At 35.6% G+C, this 18,078-nt stretch overlaps 1 long non-coding RNA gene across 1 annotated transcript in view; it reads right to left on the bottom strand.

The window, feature by feature from the left end:
- Positions 1-18,078, bottom strand: part of LOC108294921 — a 314,417-nt gene that overhangs the window by 98,922 nt on the left and 197,417 nt on the right. The window lies entirely within an intron of this gene.

The following is an 18,078-nucleotide window of genomic DNA, read 5'->3' as shown; positions in this document are numbered from 1 at the left end:
CTATCACCCATGTGTCTGTTTACTACTCTTCATTAGCAGTTGCTCACATGTCTTCGGGTGCCAAAGACAATTGAGACACGTGCATCTGGTGTAGGAAGTTTTTCTACCATAAGTGACACCAATAACTGTTTGTTATTTACACTGGTCTAAAAAAATACTTTCTCAAAGGAAAAATGTTTAGAAAGAGTATCCAAAGAATGTCAAACTTTTGACTGTTGAGTTTTCATCTTCATATGAAATCCTGTTATATTTGCCTGATAAGAAGTCTTTCTCCTTTAGCCTTGAAGCAATGGGTTCAGACTTTTTAGAGCAGAGGACATATTACTGAGCTAGCCACTTGGGCATGTCCCTTGAAATCATGTTAAGAGTAACATTATTTCAAAGTATTTAGTATTTAGTATCAAGAAGCTATTGCTTTTACTGTTGTCATTTAGTATCAAGAAGCTATTTTTTTATTGTTGTTTCTTTGTTGTTATTGTTTGTTTTATTTCCAGCACTGGGGAAATTGTCTTGCCCTCAATGGTCAGCTGACCTCAGGATAGATAAACAGAACTGTGTAAATCTCTTTGCATCCTGATAAGAATAACGTGGTCTGATAGTGATTAAATCATAATTTTCAACATTTCCTTCAATGTGCAGTGTAAACAAGACTCAGAGAATGGATTGAAAGTCAATGAAAAATCCTTTTAATTAAAGTAAATATGTTTTTTCTTAATCCTCATATAGCTGAAGCTGAATCACCATTGCACACCTTCCTCATGCTGCATTTGCACATATGCCAAAAGCAAATTCATACTCTGCACATTAATTAATACAGCTATAAAATAAAGTATCTGTTAGAATACATATTAGAAAGTAATTGCTTTTACAGAATATGTCATTAATTTACTGTGTCATCACTCATTGTTATTTAACAAAGAAATGTTGCCAATAACTCACTTTGTTTTCTGACTATATTTGTAATTATTTCTGCAATTGTTTCCACAAAATTTTTGGAAATAGCAATTATTCTTCTTTTTGCTTTGAGAAATGCAATTTTGAATGACAATGCTAAAGTTGTGTGTCTTCTATACAAACAATTATAGAGTTAATCAAGTTTGTACAGGGAAATGTAATTTTGCAGTTGTTCTGAAAAATCGCAACTTGGCAAAGTTTTGTAAGTAATATGTTAAAAACTTGAGGAAAATGAATTATTGGAATCCAATATAGTCTAGATTTCTGAGAGTGAGGCTTATACTTCTTATTTGCCCCATCTTTAAATGTATTTCTTTGAAATCTCTACAATCATACTTACTGACAAATGTATATTTACATCCTATATTCTTACTCAAATCCTATTTACAATGAATAGCTAGTAAATTGTATGTGTTGTCACATTGTGTTTCTATTCTTATAATTGTAATTGTGATTCAGGATTGCTTTTGGGACATTAGTTTATTTGGAGAAACTAGTAATAGAACACAACTAATGGTAAAATATGACATCTAAAAATTTAATAAGCCTACGTAAAACAAACCAATGACAAGAAAAATCTCAAGAATAACTAGACCTCACTAAATGAATATTAGAAAGAAAACTGACATTGCAGTACATTCCCAAGAATTAAGAGCATAGTTATTACTAAAAACAGAATGGAATTTCTGTAAAGTTTATCCTAATTTGTAAATTGCTAAGTACAGAATTATATTTATTCATATTTTACTCTAAAAGTTCATAGTGTCTGTAACCAGGAATTTGTGAACTATATTTAAAAACAATATTCTTTTAAGGTCATACATCCTTGCTTTACTTTTACCTTAGTATTTACTGTTTACTTGCAGAAGTTTAGAGAATTTAGCTTTTAAAACCACAAACTGAATAATTAATTATGCTCAGATTCAAAGTAAATATTCTGATGCAAGTCTGCTATCATGAGCCCTCATTTCAGAGTCGTTCATTCAACTAGCCAATACCAGCAAAGTAAAAATTAGCTATCTCTGATCTTCTTGTTTCCATCATTCAACAAGTATTAACTGAGTCTTTTTGGACACTGGAGAATAAAGTGGGTTCCTCTTGTCCAAATGTTTCAAGTGGCAAGTTATAAGTTATAATTTTAGAAATTATAAGAAGGAATTAAAAAACACTTCAGTCACTCTTGAAACACCTGGGGCTACTTCTGTAGTAATACTGGATTCCTTTTCCCTAAAAAAGTTAGTAAATCATAAAATTTAAAAGTATAAAACAATTACAAAATTTTTAGAGGTAGATTCAAGTTAGACATGCCAAAATGTCCTCTATCCTTAAGAAATTACTCAGAACACTATGCTAGGAACTTGTAGCTGCTATGCCAATGACCTTTGTCTTCTACTAGGCCCTTTTTGGAAGAAGCATTTCCTATGAAAAGTTCTAGGCACAATTTGAGTTTCTGAGAATGGTTACAGGGAGGACACTGTTACCCACTGCAGTGTCTATGTGACTTACCTGCATCCCTACCCTGCTCTTGTTGCCAAATACATATGCCTGTGTGACAAAGCTAAATTCCTACTCAGCTCTACCTCTGCTTATTTTTACAAAACAGAATGTCTGTGGTCAGAACTTATTTGACCTCTGAAAAATCTCTAGCTTCATTATTATCCAATTTTCATACTAAATGACACTCCCATTGGTGCCATGACACTTGATAATCACCATAAATCACCATTTTTGAAAGAGGCAAAAGAAAAGGATGAAAAAGAAGACTCTCCTGATTCTGAGAAAATCTCCAGCTCTTTCTAAGAAAAAAAGCAGGGCTATTCTGCCCGTTCTTAATGTCCAGCACTTTCATTAAAAATACCTATATCTGTAACTTAGCAGTTCTTAGGAGCTGAGAAGTTGATTTGTGAGCTATGTTCCCACTTCTCCAATTCCATGGCCATTGGAATAAAACCTGCACTACTTAATTCTCACTTTTGGTTTTGTATACTGGCTTCATGACACAGAACAGAAAAGAGCTTCTTTTAGAATAATGAGGATCTCCAGTAAAAATGCCTCTTTCACTTGGATTTGTTCAATTGAGTAAATGGAATGCACTATTATGTATCAATGTGTCTGCTGGCTGCCTGGTCACTGACAATCAAATGGATGTTCTATGAGGGCAGTTTCCTTTTCTGCTCATTATTTCAGCTTCAGTGCTAGAATAATTATTGTGACCTAAGAAACATTAAAAAAAATGAGTGGGTAGGATGCAGTGGCTCATGCCTGTAATCTTAGCACTGTGGAAGACTGAGGTGGGCAGATCATGAGATCAGCAGTTCGAGACCAGCCTGGCCAATATGGTGAAACCTCATCTCTACTAAAATTAAAAAAAATTAGCTGGACATGGTGGCACATGCCTATAGTCCCAGCTACTCAGGGGGCTGAGGCAGGATAATCACTTGAACCCAGGAGGCAGAGGTTGCAGTGAGCTGAGATCACACCACTGTATGCCAGCCTGGGTGTCAGAGCAAGACTCTGTCTTGGTGGGGGCGGGGAGTAGGAAACTAGAATAACCAATGTAGAGAATAACATAAGTAACTTGACAGAGCTGAAAAACACAGCATGAGAATTTCATGAAGCATACAGAAGTTTCAATAGCTGAATCAATCAAGCAGAAGAAAGGATTTCAGAGATTGAAGATCAACTCAATGAAATAAAGCAAAAAGGTAAGAATAGAGAAAAAAGAATAAAAAGAAATAAAGCCTCCAAGATATATGGGATTGTATGAAGACAAAATCTACATTTGATCAGTGTACCTGAAAATGATGGTGAGAATGAAAGCAAGTTGGAAAACACTCTTCAGGATATTATCCAGGGGAACTTCTCCAACCTAGCAAGGCAGGCCAATATTCAAATTCAGGAAACACAGAGACCACCAAAATGATATTCCTCAAGACAAGCAACCCAAGGTACATAATGGTCAGATTTACCAGTGTTTAAATGAAGGGAAAAAAATGCTAACAGCAGACAGTGGGAAAGGTTGGGTTGCCCACAAAGGGAAGCCCATCAGGCTCATAGCAGATCTCTTGGCAGAAACCCTACAAGCCAGAAGACAGTAGGGGCCAATATTCAACATCATTAAAGAAAAGAATTTTCAACCCAGAATTTCATATCCAGCCAAACTAAGCTTTATAAGCAAAAGAGAAGTACAATCCTTTATGGGCAAGTAAGTTGTGAGAGATTTCATCACCACCAGGCCTGCCTTACAAGAGCTCCTGAAGAAAGCACTAAACATGGAAAGGAATAGCCAGTACCAGCCACTCCAAAAACGTACCAAACTGTAAAGACCATCAACACTATGAAGAAACTGCATCAACTAACAGGCAAAACCACCAGCTAGAATCAAAATGGCAGGATCAAATTCACACATAAAAATATTAACCTTAAATGTAAATGGGCTAAATGTCACAATCAAATGACACAACTGGCAAATTGAATAAAGAGTCAAGACCCATCAGTGTGCTGTATTCAGGAGACCGATCTCACATGCAAGACACACATAAGGCTCAAAATAAAGGGATAGAGAAGGATTTACCAAGCAAAGGAGAAGAAAAAAAAAAAAAAAAGCTGGGGTTGCAATCCTAGTCTCTGATAAAATAGACTTTAAACAAACAAAGATCAAAAGAGACAAAGAAGGGCATTATGTAATAGTAAAGGAATCAATGCATCAAGAAGAGCTAACTATCGTAAATGTATATGCACACAATACAGGATCACCCACATACATAAAGCAAGTTCTTAATGACCTACAAAGAGACTTAGACTACTACACAATAATAGTGGGAGACTTTAACCCCACTGTCAATATTAGATCAATGAGGCAGAAAATTAACAAGGATATCCAGGACTTGAAGCCAGACCTGGAACAAGCAGACATAATAGATATCTATGGAATTCTCCACCCCAAATCCATAGAATATACATATCCTCAGCACCACATTGCACTTAGTCTAAAATTGACCACACAATCAGAAGTAAAACACTCCTCAGCAAACGCAAAAGAACAGAAGTCATAACAAACTGTCTCTCAGACCTCAGAGCAATCAAATTAGAACTCAGGATTAAGAAACTCACTCAAAACCACACAACCACATGGAAATGGAACAACCTGCTCCTAAATGACTATTGGATAAATAATGAAATGAAGGCAGAAATAAAGATGTTCTTCAAAACCAATGAGAATTATGACACAGTGTACCAGAATCTCTGGGACACATTTAAAGCAGCGCCTAAAGAGAAATTTATAGCACTAAATGGCCACAAGAGAAGCCAGGAAAGATCTAAAATCAACACCCTAATATCATGATTAAAACAACTAGAGGAGCAAGATCAGACAACTTCAAAAGCTAGCAGAAGGCAAGAAATGACAAAGATCAGAGCAGAACTGAAGGAGATAGAGACATAAAAAACCCTTCAAAAAACTCAATGAATCCAGATGCTGTTTTTTTTAAAGATCAACAAAATAAATAGAACATTAGCCAGACTAATAAAAAAGAAAAACGAATCAAATACGTGCAATAAAAAATGATAAAGTTGATATCACTACTGATCCAACAGAAATACAAACTACCATCAGAGATTACTACAAACAACTCTCTGAAAACAAACCAATAAATCTAGAAGAAATAGATAAATTCCTAGATACTTACACACTCACAAGACAAACCAAGAAGAAATTGAATCCCTGAATAGACCAAACACAAGATCTGAAGTTGAGGCAGCAATTAATAGCCTACCAGCCAAAAAAGGTCGAGGACCAGATGGGTTCACAGCAAAATTCTATCAGAGGTACTAAGAGGAACTGGTACCATTCTTTCTGAAACTAATCTAAACAATACAAAAAGAAGGAATTCTTCCTAACTCATTTTATGAGACCAACTTCATCCTGACACCAAAACCTGGAAGAGACACAACCAAAACAAATTTCAGGCTAATATCCATGATGAACATCGACATGAAAATCCTCAATAAAATACTAGCAAACCAAATCCAACAGCACATCAAAAAGCTTATCCATCATGATCAAGTTGGCTTCATCTCTGGGATGCAAGGCTGGTACAACATACATAAATCAATAAACGTAACTCACCGCACAAGCAGAGCTAAAGACAAAAACCACATGATTATCTCAATAGATGCAGAGAAGGCCTCTGACAAAATTCAATAGCACTTTATACTAAAAACTCTCAGTAAACTAGGTATCAATGGGACATGTCTCAAAATAATAAAAGCTATTTATGACAAACCCACAGCCAATATCATACTGAATGGGCAAAAACTGGAAACAGTCCCTTTGAAATCTGGCGCTAGACAAGGATGTCCTCTCTCACCACTATTCAACATAGTATTGGAAGTTCTAGTCAGAGCAATCAGGCAAGAAAAAGAAATAAAGGGTATTCAATTAAAAAAGGAGGAAGTCAAATTGTCTCTATTTGCAGATGACATGATTATATATTTAGAAGACCTCATCATCTCAGCCCAAAATCTCCTTAAGCTGATAAACAACTTCAGCAAAGTCTCAGGATACAAAATCAATGTGCAAAACTCACAAGCATTCCTAAACACCAATAACAGACAGAGAGCCAAATCATGAGTGAACTTCCATTTACAATAGCTACAAAGATAATAAAATACCTAGGAATACAACTAACAAGGAATGTGAAGGACCTCTTCAAGAAGAACTACAAACCACTGCTGAAGGAAAGAAGAAAGATGACAAACAGGTGGAAAAACCTTTCATGTTCATGGTTAGGAAGAATCAATATCATGAAAATGGCCATCCTGCCTAAAGTAATTTATAGATTTAATGCTATCCCACCATCAAGCTAACATAGACTTTCTCCATAGAATTGGAAAAAAAACACCTTAAACTTCATATGAAACAAGAAAACGCCCACATAGCCAAGACAATCCTAAGCAAAAAAAAAAAAAAAAAAAATGCTGGCAGCATCACACTACCTGTCTTCAAACTATACTACAAATCTACAATAATCAAAACAACATGGTTGTGGTACTACAACCGACATATAGACCAATGTAACAGAGCAGAGGCCTCAGAAATAATGCCACACATCTACAACCATCTAATTTTTGGCAAACCTGACAAAATTAAGCAATGGGGAAAGGATTCCCTGTTTAATAAATGGTGTTGGGAAAACTGGCTAGCCATATACAGAAAGCTGAAACTGGATCCCTTCCTTATACCTTATACAAAAATTAACCCCAGATGGATTAAAGATTTAAACATAAAACCTAACACCATAAAAACCCTACAAGAAAACATAGGCAATACCATTCAGGACTTAGGCATGGGCAAGGACTTCATGACTAAAACACCAAAAGCAATGGCAACAAAAGCCAAAATAGACAAATAGGATCTGATTAAACTCAAGAGCTTCTGCACAGGAAAAGGAGCTATCATTAGAGTGAACTGGCAACCAACAGAATGGAAAAAAAACATTTGCAATCTATCCACCTGACAAAGGGCTAATACCCAGAATATACAAAGAACTAAAACAAATTTACAAGAAAAAAACACCCCATCAAAAAGTGGGTAAAAGATATGAACACTTTTCAAAATAAGACATTTATGTAGCCAACAAACATATGAATAAAAGCTAATCATCACTGGTGATTGGAGAAATGCAAATCAAAACCACATTGAGATACCACCTCATGCCAATTAGAATGGCGATCATTAAAAAATCGGGAGACAACAGATGCTGGAGAGAATGTGGAGCAACAGGAATGTTTTTACACTGTTGGTGGGATGTAAGTTAGTTCAGCCACTTTGGAAGACAGCGTGACCATTCTTCAGGGATCTAGAACTAAAAATACCATTTGACCCAACAATCCCATTACTGAGTATATAACCAAAGGATTATAAATCATTCTATTATAAAGACATACGCACATCTATGTTTATTGTGGTACTGTTTACAATAGAGAGACTTGGAACCAACCTGAATGTCCATCAATGATAGCCTGGATAAAGAAAATGTGGCACATATACACCATGGAATACTATGCAATCATAAAAATGGATGAGTTCATGTCTTTTGCATGGACATGAATGGAGCTGGAAACCATAATTTTCAAAAATCTGACACAAGAACAGAAAACCAGACACTCCATGTTCTCACTCATAAGTGGGTATTGAACAATGGGAATACATGGACACAAGGAGGGGAACATCACACACTGTGGCCTATCAGGAGGTGGGGGTCTAGGGAAAGAATAGCTGGGGGTGGGTGATTGGGGAGGGATGCATTAGGAGAAATACCTAATGTAGATGATGCGGTGATGGATGCAGCAAACCACCATGGCACATGGATACCTATGTAATAAACCTGCATGTTCTGCACATGTACCCCAGAACTTAAAGTATAATACATAATTTTTTTTTAAAGTTAGTGAGTAAATGAACAAGTGCTGTCCAAAATCATCCTGCATCTGTCAACCAGAATTCTGGAAAGATCTATAAATTTTAGACCAATAGTCCAATGTTTTGTCAGATAATTTCCAGACTCTTGTAATAAAGAAGCTGTCTCCGAGAAGCAACTGACTTTTGTTCACTTATCCTAAGAAATTTCATTTCTGTGGTTAGAAGTTCTTAGTAAGCAGCTTTAGTCTTCTAGGTCTTTTAGCACATTCTAGTCTAAAACTCATTTTAAAGATCATGATGACTATGGTTCAAGATTAGCAAGAATGAGCTCTGTCTCTCAAAAGTAGATAATGTCGCCCAGAATCATCACCAACATAAAAGTATCAGGAAACCAAGTTAGAGACATAATAAGGTGTAACACTCCCACTGGATTACAGCAGACATAAATTATTTGTCCTTACGACTACATCACACACAAGCTCCATTTCTTTTTCTGTGAAAAGAGAAAAAAGTAAGAAACATAACTTTAATTTTAACTGCGGATTTTTTTTTCTTTTAGCTTTTTCTGCCTATAGTGCCAACAAAGTATTAAACTTTAATGCCACAGCAGTATTCTAATTTCTAAAATTACTTTAAGAAACAGATTAAGGGCACTGCAGGTGGGAAATGCATTATGACTTCACTGGGAGCATAATGTGAGAACGATCATGATGGACGAACAAATCCAGCTAATGGAAAACATCCCATTTCACATTTCTTACCATCATAATAATAAAAAAAACATAATTAATTTTTTTACAAAAAAACTATTTTCATTTTAGTATTTAATTACCTGGTGTCTGTCAAAATCTTACAGTTAATTAACTTTTCGCACTCACAGTCTGCATCTCTTAATTGTATGCTGTCATTTTATAATAAAATTTAGCAGGATAGCACTGACTAACTTCAAAATGTTAAGGTCAAATTCTGTGACACATTTAATGGATTTTTTTTTTTTTTTTTTGAGACAGAGTGTCGCTCTGTTGCCAGGTGCTAGGCTGGAGTGCAGAGGTGTGATCTAGGCTCACTGCAACCTCCGCCTCCGGGTTCAAGCAATTCTCCTGCCTCAGCCCCTTGGGTAGCTGGGACTACAGGTGCACATTACCACACTCAACTAATTTTTTGTGTATTTTTAGTGGAGATGGGGTTTCACCATGTTGGCCAGGATGGTCTCGATCTCTTGACCTCATGATTCGCCTTGCCTTGGCCTCCAAAAGTGCTGGGATTACAGGCTTGAGCCACTGCACCCAGCCGGATTTTCAAAAGAAGAGAGAAAAACATGGTTTTAACTATTTGATATCAAATAGTAACATTCAAAAATTTAATATTTCAGAAATTCTAAAATAAATTGTGTTTACTAATTTCTAACATACTATTATAGACACCTGAAAACTTTGCTTAGGATGAAAAGTATAAGTATTTTTTATAGTCACTCATTAGCTCTAAGTTCTTTGAGGACATGATTAATTCTTTACTAAATCTTTGTATTCTCTCTACAAAACCTAGAAAATTGGTTTGTTTTTTTTTTCTTATAACCAGCACTCATATGTTTGCCAAATAAACAAAAGGAGAACATTTTTCCAAATATAATTTTAAATATAAAGTCTCAGAACTCTGAGGCTACTATAAAAAAAAGAAGGATTAAAATGGGGAAATTAACTTTTTACATTAATGGGAAGATTGATATTGGGATATTATAAATATTTTAAAGCTATTGGGTAAAATATAATCAAACTAAGTAAGATATATACCTAAAGATATCCAAAATATTTTTATCCCAACAATTTCTCAGACAAATTAAGGTAGAAAGTTATTCTCAAGTTGTGCATTAGAAGGGACCCTGTGCCCTCATTCTAGCTCTATGACCCCCTGGTTTGTGCTTGGGATCTAGAATTCAACCCCTGATGGTCTTATTTTCATGATTCATAAAGTAAGAGAATTTCTAACTAAAACAGACCAGGAAGATTATATAGACCAGCAATAAAGTTCTACAAAGATAACCAATGACACTTCATATATGGTCCCTAGCTTGCTGGACACCTTAGAGTTTACTCTTACTGGGTTTTAAACTAATCTAAAATTATAAATCATTTTCTGAGTCTTTATTGAAATTCTATATGCTTTTATTTTTACATATGGTATTCATTGAGTTATTAGGACTAAAATGTCTGATACTAATAATTATTACTAGAATTTATTGAGGTCTCTAATTCTATGCTTAAAACAAAGACAATAATCAATGCTGAAAAATCAACATAAATATAGTTGAAATGCTGCAATTTTCAGCAATCATATTCACAAATGCCTTGACGAATAAAGGTATTATTGATGATAGCATTTAATTACTGCTCATTATTAGTTTTTGATTATAAGTTACTGTTAGTTTCATTGCTATTATTTGATTTCTTCTTGGTTGTATCTTTCAGTATACAATGATATTTACTTGTCTCAATGCAATTTTGCTCAGCTTTTAAATAAAAAGCTTATAGACACACAGTCCTAGAGGTATAATACACGTATGTTCCATACCGTTTTTGCTAAAATAGCTATAATCCTGTCCCCAGGTATGCTTTATTATTTCTTTGCAATGATTTCGCATGATTTAAATAATTTGCAACATGCTACTAAAATAAAGTTCTGAAATGTTTGAAGCTAATAAATCATTGTTTTAATACATAAAATCAAGTATCAAATGCAGTATTATTATTCCAAAAATTTGCTTTAGCAATAAATTTCCTTATCAGTAAGTTTTTTAAGTAGAGTTTGCTTTAACAATACATTTACTATAATTTGTTCTAAATTTTTAGCAAGATTTTCATTGTAAATATTTTCTTTCTGCCATTTTTTTAATCAAAGAGCTAATTTTACTTAAACATAGTAGCAAGCATTAATAAGTGGATTGTGATGCCTTTTTCTTAGACTAAAAGAACTATACTTAAAAGAATGTAAAAAAAAGAATAACTAGAAATCATTCTATGCAGCTAGCCTCCTACTTAATATTTACAAATATTATAATAAAGGGATTGATAAGTAACCTGGGTCAAGCAGAATTATTCAAGTATATAGATCTTCCTAGTAAAAAGGTAGGTGTGTGGGACTAAAGGCAATCTTATGTGATGCTCGTGTTGATAATTTGTGAACCCACAAGGCACTCCCATCTACACTACTATCTCTGAATCAGTCTTCACAAGTACCCATTTTCCTTTTTAACTTTAGAGACCTGATACAGGATATCTCTGAATGTATAGACTAAGTTTAAAGTAATCTGAAAACATGCATCACAGATAGTGAATAACACAGTGAACCAAAAAAGACATATTTTGGTGAGATTTCCCCTCAGATGAAAGAACATAGTGGTAAAAACATCCTGTAAAAAAGCTAAATCTATTTTTATGGGTATCATAATGAATTATGAATTTTCCATTTCTGACTCACAGTGTGATATTGGTTGTATCTGTTCTGACACATTAGAACTAAAACCAAAGTATCTAACCAGGTTTAGATATGGAAAATGATAGAGGAATAAAACTTGAATGACACATATGTTTACTTAGAGAGGAATAATTTTTGCTTTCTGAGATATTTATATTTTTAGTGAGCAAAGAAAATAATATTTCTGGTGTTAATTAGTTCTTACACAAGGATCATGAGATGGTTTTCAGCAGGTACTAGTCATATGTCCTATACTGACTAAATATGCTATATTAAAAAATCATATTTCCCTAAAACAATCTTTTCACAGGCTATGGGATTTATGAGAAAACACTCAGGAAGAAGATAAATTAATATAGTGTTCTGCTGAGAAGAGTTAGCAGCAAAGGCATTAGAAAATTTGTGTCTGAGCCATAATTCCACCAGGAAACATTGCAGGAGCCTTCAGTAAATAACATTTTTGGCTTTATTTTCCCCATCAGTGAATTGGAAATAGAAGTATCATTTCATCTTGTCTCATAACATGTACCATAACCAAAAGAGGGACGCAAAAACCTAAAAGGCTAAAATTCCAGACAAGTAGAAATATACTTCCTGAAACTTTTACTATAAGAATATGAGCAACAGATTAAAAAAACTCAAGGCTAAAATTCTAGGCAAATAGAAATACATTTCCTGAAATCTTTACTATAGGATATGAGCAAAAGACGCAAATAAAACAAGCAAGAGCAGCTAGAAAATATCTCAGATTCTATAGTAAAAAAAGGTTTGTGGATTTTAATAATCCTATCGGTTTAGTGACTAATGTGTGCTCAGATTGATCATATCTTCCAAATCCTATAACCCACACACATAGCGAGAACACTGAGAAAACTGAATGAGCTTAAATAAACCGTCTTGAAAGTAAAATATGTCTTGTTTACTTCTCAAATGGTTCCATTTTGTACACCCTCACTGTAACTACTGGATTTCAAACTGTCAACGTTTTCTTTTATACAGCTTATACAATAAACATTTCACTGTCATTAAACTCTATCCTGCTTTGTTTCCCATAAATCCATCTACCACACTGACCTCAAAATCAAACTTCTATACTAGCCATGGTGGCTCATGCCTGTAATGCCAGCTCTTTGGGAGGCTGAGGCAGGTGGATTGCCTGAGGTCAGGAGTTTGAGACCACCCTAGCCAACACACTAAAACCCGGTCTCTACCAAAAAAATACAAAAATTAGCCAGGCGTTGTGGCTCCAGCCGTAATCCTGGCTACTCGGGAGACTGAGACAGAAAAATTGCTTGAACCCCGGTAGGTGGAGATGGCAGTGAGCAGAGATCAGGCCACTGCACTCCAACCTGGGCAACCCAGTATCTTATCATGGCAACAGAGTGGGTTGCCCAGGTTGGAGTGCAGTGGCCTGATCTCTGCTCTCTCTTTCTATCTCTCTCTCTCTGTCTCACACACACGTGTGCACAGACACACACACACACACACACACACACATCCTAAGAGAGAAGAAAAAAATCAAATTTCCAAGGTGTAGATATGACCATATTATTTCCCTGCTTAAAGTTTCAGTAGCTCCCCAGTGGCTTCCCAGTATCTTATCATGACATACATGGGGCTCTGTGCCCCTGAAACCTCATGTCTTCAGTCTTCCCTCCATGACACAGTACCTCTAACTGTATGCTCCAGCAGAAATAACCTATTGGAAGCTCCCAGGAAGGCAAGGTACTTCTGTGCCTATGTACCTTTGCTCTTTTGCTTTTTCCTGGGACCTCCTTACAATCGTTAGTTGCCTAAAATATCTCTTTCTACAGGAGGACTGTCTGGGTGACTGCATTTGGAGAAGCACACCTTCTCTGAACTCCTATGCATGGTATGTGTGCTTATATTATTGCATTTATCACCTTATTTATTGTGCATTTGGCTCTCCCTCTATAATGACCTCATCTTATAATTTTTTTGGATTCCTAGTGTCTTTCACATTATTTACTGGCAAGATGGCTGCAAGACATCATTGTAAACATTAAATAGTTATATTGAGCTGTTTCCTAGAAGGAGAATCAAGGATGACATTAGTCCTAATATGATTACCATATCTAAGGAAAGTTGATGAACTTCTCTCTCCACTCTAACACACTGTGCTCTGAGTTATGCTGAGATGGTTATTTACCATTTCTAAATATAACTGGTACCTGTTTCCTGCACATAAGTCTTATATAGCTGGTTCAGTTTTACTTATCTCTCAGGGTACAGTTCTATAAAATATGTTTTTGTTCTTTACTTTTGCTACCACGGCCTTTTATCAAACACACAGATCAAATGTTTATTAAAAACATGGTTACAACAATTACTTTCCTTCAAAAATGGTACATATATATATATATATATATATATATATAAATGCATTTAAGGTTCTGGGATACATGTAAAGAATATGCAGGATTGTTGCATAGGTACATACATGACAATGTGGTTTGCTGCCTCCATCCCCATCACCTATATCTGGCATTTCTCTTCATGTTATCCCTCCCCAACTCCCTACCTCCCACTGTCCCTCCCCTAGATCCCTACACAGACCCCAGTGTGTGATGCTCCCCTCCCTGTCCATGCGTTCTCATTGCTCAACAACCACCTATGAGTGAGAGCATGCGGTGTTTGATTTTCTGTTCTTGTGTCAATTTGCTGAGAATGATGGTTTCCAGTTTCATCCATGTCCCTACAAAGGACACGAACTCATCATTTTTTATGGCTGCATACTATTCACATAGGTATATATGCGCCACATTTTCCCTGTCCAGTCTATCATCGATGGGCATTTGGGTTGGTTCCAAGTCTTTGCTATTGTAAATAGTGCTGCAATGAAGATATGTGTGCATGTGTCCTTATAACAGAATGACTTATAATCCTTTGGGTATATACCCAGTAATGGGATTGCTGGGTCAAATGGAATTTCTATTTCTAGCTCTTTGAGGAATTGCCACACTGTCTTCCACAGTGGTTGAACTAATTTACACTCCAACCAAGGTGTAAAAGTGTTCCTATTTCTCGACATCCTCTCCAGCATCTGTTGTCTCCAGATTGTTTAATGATCGCCATTCTAACTGGCATGAGATAGTATCTCAATGTAGATTTGATTTGCATTTCTCTAATGACCAGTGATGAGCATTTTTCTTTTTTCTTTTTGGCCTCATAAATGCCTTATTTTGAAAAATGTCTGTTTGTATCCTTTGCCCACTTTTGAATAGGTTTGTTTTCTTCTTGTAAATCTGTTTTAGGCCTTTGTAGATTTTGGATATAAGTCCTTTTTCAGATGGGTAGACTGCAAAAATTTTATCCCATTCTGCTGGTTGCTGATTAACTCTAATGATTGTTTCTTTTGCTGTGCAGAAGTTCTGGAGGTTAATCAGATCCCATTTGTCTATTTTGGCTTTTGTTGCCAATCCTTTCAGTGTTTTATTCATGAAGTCCTTGCCTATGCCTATGTCCTAGATGATTTTGCCTAGGTTTTCTTCTAGGGTTTTCATGGTGTAAGGTCTTATGTTTAGATCTTTAATCCATCTGGAGTTAATTTTAGTTTAAGGTGTCAGGAAGGGTTACAGTTTCTGCTTTCTGCATATAGCTAGCCAGTTTTCCCAACACCATTTATTAAACAGGGACTCCTTTCACCATTACTTGTTTTTGTCAGGTTTGTCAAAGATCAGATGGTTGCAGATGTGTGTCATTGACTCCAATGCCTATGTTCTGTTTCATGGTATAGATCTCTGTTTTGGTATGAGTACCATGCTGTTTTGATTACCATAGCCTTGTAGTATAGTTTGAAGCCAGGTAGCATGATGCCTCCAGTTTTGTTCTTTTTGCTAATAATTGACTTGGCTATGTGGGCTCTCTTTTGGTTGCATATGAAGTTTAAGCTGTTTTTTTCCATTTCTGTGAAGAAGGTCATCGGTAGCTTGAAAGGGATAGTGTTGAATCTATAAATTACTTTGGGCAGTATGGCCATTTTCACAATATTGATTCTTCCTAACCATGATCATGGAATGTTTCTCCATCTGTTTGTGTCCTCTCTTATTTCATAAAGCAGTGGTTTGTAGCTCTCCTTGAAGAGGTCCTTTACATCCTTTGTTAGTTGTATTCCTAGGTATTTTATTCTCTTTGTAGAATTGTGAATGGCAGTTCATTCTTGATTTGGCTCTCTTTAAGTCTGTCATTCGTGTATAGGAATGCTTGTGATTTCTGCACATTGATTTTGTATCCTGAAACTTTGCTGAAGTTGCTTATCAGTTTCAGGAGATTTTGGGCTGAGATGATGGGGTCCTCTAAACATAATCATGTCATCTGCAAATAGAGACAATTTGACTTCCTCCTTTCCTAATTGAATACTCTTATTTCTTTTTCTTGCCTGATTGCTCTGGCAAGAACTTCAAATAATATATTGAATAGGAGTAGTAAGAGAGGGCATCCTTGTCTATTGCCAGATTTCAAAAAGAATGCTTCCAGTTTTTGCCCATTCAGTATGATACTGGCTGTAGGTTTGTTGTAAATAGCTTTTATAATTTTGAGATACATTCCGTCAATACCTAGTTTATTGAGAGTTTTTAGCATAAACGTCTGTTATATTTTGTCCAAGGCCTTCTCTGCATCTTTTGAGATAATCATGTGGTTTTTGTCTTTGGTTCTGTTTATGTGGTGAATTACAATTATAGACTTGCGTATCTTGAACTAGCATTGTATCCCAGGAAGAAGCCTACTTGATTGTGATGGTTAAGCTTTTTGATGTGCTGTTGCAATTGGTTTGCCAGTAGTTCGCCAGTATTTTATTGAAGATTTTGCATCTATGTTCATCATGGATATTGGCCTGAAATTTTCTTTTCTTGTCGAGTCTCTGTCAGGTTTTGGTATCAGGATGATGTTGGTCTCAAAAACTGATTTAGGGAAAATTCCCTCTTTTTGGATTCTCTGGAATAATTTCAGAAGGAGTAGTAATAGCTCTTCTTTGTATGTCTGGTAGAATTCGGCTGTGAACCCATCTGGATCTGGGCTTTTTTTCGTTAGTAGGCTATTAATTGCTGCCTCAACTTCAGCCCTTGTTATTGGTCTATTCAGGGTTTCAACTTCTTCCTGGTTTAGGCTTGGGAGGTGTAAGTGTCCAGGAATTTATCCATTTCTTCCAGGTTCACTAGTTTATGTACATAGAGCTGTTTGTAGTAATTTCTGATGGTGGTTTGTATTTCTGTGGAATCACTGGTGATATCCTGTTTATCATTTTTTTATTGCATGTATTTGATAATTCTATCTTCTATTAATCTGGCTAGTGGTCTATTTTGCTGGTCTTTTCAAAAAACTGGCTCCTGGATTTATTGATTTTTTAAAGGGCATTTTGCATCTCTATCTCCTTCAGTTCTCCTCTGATCTTAGTTACTTCTTGTCTTCTGCTAGTTTTTGAGTTTTTTTGATCTTGGTCCCCTAACTCTGTCAATTTTGATGATAGGGTGTCGATTTTAGATCTTTCCTTGCTTCTCATGTGGGCATTTATTGCTATAAATTTTCCTCTCAACACTGCTTTAAATGTGTCCCAGAGATTCTGGTACATTGTGTCTTCATTCTCATTGGTCTTGAAGAACATCTTTATTTCTGCATTCATTTCATTGTTTATCCAGTCAACATTCAAGAGCCAGTTGTTCAATTTCCATGAAGTTCTGCAGTTCTGAGTTAGTTTCTGAATTCTGAGTTCTAACTTGATTGCACTGTGGTCTGAGAGACTGTTTGTTATGATTTCCATTCTTTTGCTTTTTCTGAGGAGTGATTTACTTCTAATTATGTGGTCAGTTTTAGAATAGGTGTGATGTGATGCTGAGACAATATATATTCTGTGGATTTGGGGTGGAGAGTTCTGTAAATGTCTCTTAGGTTTGCTTGATTCAGGTCTGAGTTCAAGTCCTGGATATCCTTGTTAATTTTCTGTCTCGTTGATCTGTCTAATATTAACAGTGGAGTGTTAAAGTCTCCCACTGTTATTGTGTGGGAGTCTAAGTCTCATTGTTGATCATTAAATACTTGCTTTATGTATCTGGGTGCTCCTGTATTAGGTGCATATATATTTAGGATCATTAGCTCTTCTTGTTGCATTGATCCTTTTAGCATTATGTAATGCCCTTTTTTGTCTCTTGATCTTTGTTGGTTTAAAGTCTATTTTATCAGAGACTAGGATTGCAACTCCTACTTTTTTTTTT

Source organism: Cebus imitator, unplaced genomic scaffold (genome assembly GCF_001604975.1).
Source record: "Cebus imitator isolate Cc_AM_T3 unplaced genomic scaffold, Cebus_imitator-1.0 Scaffold610, whole genome shotgun sequence".
Taxonomy (NCBI): domain Eukaryota; kingdom Metazoa; phylum Chordata; class Mammalia; order Primates; family Cebidae; genus Cebus; species Cebus imitator.
This window is presented reverse-complemented; position numbering and strand designations above follow the sequence as displayed.